This window comes from Halyomorpha halys, unplaced genomic scaffold (assembly GCF_000696795.3).
Source record: "Halyomorpha halys isolate HHAL.00 unplaced genomic scaffold, Hhal_1.1 Scaffold37.1, whole genome shotgun sequence".
NCBI lineage: Eukaryota > Metazoa > Arthropoda > Insecta > Hemiptera > Pentatomidae > Halyomorpha > Halyomorpha halys.
Genome location: NW_027106407.1, coordinates 373,180 through 377,595, shown reverse-complemented (window position 1 = coordinate 377,595; position 4,416 = coordinate 373,180).

Below are 4,416 nucleotides of genomic sequence, written 5' to 3'. Positions count from 1 at the left end.
ATGCCACCTGTGGAACTCCTTGTTGAAGAAAGAAGCAGGCACTATGGACGACGCTTGCACTTTTCCAGAGAAGAAGAGCGAAAAATAACCATCGACCAGTGGCAGCAGCGTTGGGAGGCTGCAGATTCCGGGAGGTGGACTCACAGGTTAATACCCGATGTGGGCAAGTGGTATGGTCCCCAGCATGGTGAGGTTGATTTTTACATAACCCAATTGATGACCCGTCATGGATGGTTCAGAGCCTACCAGTACCGTTTCAAACTGGACAACACCGCAGAATGCCCTGGATGCCAGACTGTTGAGGAAACCGCGGAGCACGTGTTTTTCACTTGCACCCGCTTTGCAGTAGAAAGAAGTGAATTGGAGAGAGAGTGTGGAGGAAATGCGAAAGCGGGTTCCCCCAGCGTTGTCATCATACGACCGCAGTGCTGCAATGGTGGGAGACTTGGCCATTGTAGCATCTAATACCACAAGATTAACAACTACAGAAGTAATGCAGAATCTTGGAAGCAACGTAGAGAACCACAGCAGGAGCAATGGAAGGAAGTACGGAAAAGATCTAGGAAGAAACCTCGCCCCAAGCCTCCGAGGCCCGATGCCGTGATTGTGAAAATTTCAGATAGTCAGTCCTACCCAGATGTCCTGCGAAAGGTAAGAGAAGATCCGGCAATGGTGGAGATGGCCTCTTCAATCACCAAGGTCCGGAAAATTAATAAAGGTGACCTGCTACTCCAATTGGACCAGAGGAAAGAGCAATCTCTTGCTGCAATAAAAAGTTCAATGGAAGGAGTGCTTGGTGAAGGGACGGAAGTCCGAACTTGGACGGAGGAGTCCTATTTCGAACTGCGAGATTTGGAAGATCTCACCACAAAAGAGGAGGTTGCGGAGGCCTTAAAACCTCTCCTGGGTGAAGAGTCAATGCCCATCACAGCGGTAAATCCCATCCGGAAAGCCTACGGTGGTACACAAACGGCGGTCATTTCACTTCCGGTTCTCCAGGCTAGGAAGATTATGGCACAAGGAAAGGTCCGAGTAGGACTGGTGGTTAGCCGTATTCGGGAAAGACTCAGAGTTCCAAAGTGTTTCCGTTGCTGGGAGTACGGACACATTGCCCGGAATTGTGTTAGAAAGGATAGGACCACCCTCTGTCGAAACTGTGGTAAAGCGGGTCACAAAGCTACTGACTGTGAGCAGAAAGCTGAATGCGCATTATGTGCGGGAAATGGAGACGTTCACTAGAGCAGGAAGATCATCTATCATCGATTTGATGTTTATGAGTCGTCGCCTGTAACGGATTGCAACTTGGAAGGTTTATAGATTTTATACAAACAGTGATCATCAGGCAATATTGATTACCCTGGATGCGCCTGCAGGAAAGAGGAGTTGTCGATGAAGAACCAACGGTTGGAACACGATGACTTTCGATGGCGCTTCATTCACTTTAATGCTGGAGGATGAGTGTGAATTGAAAGGGTCAGCTAAGGAAAAGGCGCGTATACTGGCCTCTTTTATATCTGAGGCTTGTAATGCAGCTATGTCCTGTTCAAAGCCTGACAAACATCATTCCTCTGTGTACTGGTGGATGGAACACAAAGAACGGGGAGGTGCCACTCCACTGGGAGATGAGAGGGGAGAGGGGCCAAGATGAATTTAAATTCCCCCCTGATAGCCGAGTGTTCTAACACATGAATCTCTTTAAAACACCGAATTAGAAACCGTTTTTTTCTCACATTAGAAACATTTCTTTTAAACGGGAAGAAGAGACTAGTTAAAATATTAATTAGATCGAGTAACATTGAAAAAGTCGCTTAAGTTGAGAAATGGCGTCTCCAACAACTCAATACACATACAAATTTGCAGCCCTCGAACTCTAAATTTAGAGGCTTAAGAGGTGAGCAAAATCTTAAAGTCCCGAAAACAAAAATTACGAGGTAGGAGAAAAATGTTAAACCAACCAAAAGATACTTTTTAAGGACGAATTAAATTCATATATCAACATTCAATTTAAAAACTCAAAGAGAAATTAAACTATTCTGTATCCCAAATTAAAACACGTATTTCGCAAGGGCGTGGTATTGCAAAAGAACCTGAAAAATTATTCTTATTCAAAGGAATGCACTCAGAACTAAAACCTTGTTTCATTTCTTTCTGAGAGACCTACGATTCCCTTAAAGACCTGTGCTCCAGATCAAATGTTTCAGACCTCTTTCCAACCAAAGAAGATCTTTCCCTCTTTAAATCCGTGCAGGAATATTATTATGAAGGTCTTGCCATCTATGAACATTACATGAAAACTCAAAACTCTGGAGTCGCAGGCACACCTCCCTGTTCCAATTCTACATGCCACTCTAGTTCCCTGGGTCATTGTAGTAAATTTATAAATTCCTTAGTAGTACAACACAAAAAACATTCTGTCTGTTCAGCTGTGCCAGAGTCACTTATTAACATTTTGTTGGAAGTTAACTCCATACAAACTCACTCATAACAGTTACCCTCTTCTTTGGGGTCTCCCAGCAGTCCTCATGGCCCTACTGGGCTCCAAGAGCCTGAATCACTAAGGTCAGATCGTTTCGCTACATCTGATCCTAATAGATCTAACGACATTTCGTTAGAATATATTTTCGTCCAAGACGAAACTCCAGGATCAAAACGCCCAGCTACGTCAGTTTCTAGCCATGCTAGCGATATTTCGCTGGTAAATAATTTTCCTCCATTTCACTCATAATTGCGGTGCACCTCCAAAAGGTCCCCAATCTGTGGTCAAACTGAACCTACCCGCCGGCCTCAGCCTGAAATCCTAAAATCTAATCAGTCTACTCCGTTAAACGCTGATGAAACCATTGACATTTTGCTGGATGTTTCCTTTATACAAAATCACTCAAGGAACTTACCCTCTTCTGTGAGTTCTCCAGACAGTTCTCTTGGTCCCACCGAGCTCCACGACCTTGACCCCTTGAAATCAGATGGTCCAACTTCATCTGATCTTAATAAATGTAACAACATTTCGTTGGAAGTGAACTTTATACTAAATGACTCGCAATGGTTACCATCTTCTACAGGGCTTCCCTCCAAGAGGTCTCTAGCTAATTATTTTCTTATTCCCACTAGGCCTCTTCGTACATATGTCTTTAGATCTGATTTCATAATCTCGTCATATTCCCGTGAATTTAAATATTATTTGTTTGAAAGAACTAATTTAAATACGAAAACTAAAAAACCGCACCTTACCTCCAAGAGGTACTCAATGAATTACCGCCTTCCTCCTGCTCGTTACGTTATTCTTGAAGAGACCCTACAGCTCAAAAAGAAACTCATATATTTCCTTCGGTAAGGTGGCAAACACATAACCAGGGGAACGTAGGAAGTCGATAATTATCCTAAATGGTTATGCGAAGGCTGCAATGTTCATCGGAATAAAGTTCCCACAATATTCTTGTGTATCACTTCAAAAGGTCTATTAATTTTCTTTCATCATACTGTCATCACAGATGCCCTACAACAAAATTACTTTGCATACGCGTACATCTCATAAAATTAATCCGTCTTCTGTTCTTAACTGTCGTTATTCCAACTATTTGAGTCAATCTTCAGTTGTTGACATATCCTCTTCATAGTTGTTCACATATCTCTTACCCCTAGCACTTTTCCATGATTTGAGTGGTTTTCTCTGGGCAGCATTCCCTGTGGTATCAAATACCTAATTTCTCTGATACTAGATAACTTTAAAATTTTAAGCGGGCGGAATGGTGTGTTCTTTTACTATGACGCTTATTAAAATCCTGCCACAAAGTCATAGCCCAACTGGAACTGAGATGCTCGTTTTTTCTTTAGAGGTTCGCCTGTACCTGTAAGGACACCTTATTCAACGCATCAACGCATTCGTGGCTCACCACGTCGTCCAAATGCTGAATATTGCAAACTACAGGACTCTGCAGCTAAAGGACTTCAACCGTCGGAACAAGTGAAGCATCAATAATTGCGGGCCGTACCTACATAGTTGAAAACCAAAGAACATACTATTTCTCCTTAACCCCGTCAGTGTCAATTTAAAATTTTTAACAAATTTTAGGCGGGCAGAATGTTGCGGCCAACATATGGTCCACAAATCGATTATTAGAACATGTGATTTTTATTAAGTCAAAAAACAAAACAACTACTTTCTGTTGTTTTTTATAGTGAAAAATAGACAGATGACATCTAACCGTCTCAGTGTGCACATACATATCGTCTCCTTTGTCTACTCACTACGCACACGTAGTTGCCAGCATCCTAGCCATCTCCGTCATCTACATCATTTTAGCCACGGCGGGCGGACTACTTCGACTCATCCTCCAAGAGGACAAGGCGGGCGGGCGTACGTCCTTTTGACCTTTGTCTGCCTCCACGAGAGCATCCACTCAGGACAACAACCACAAC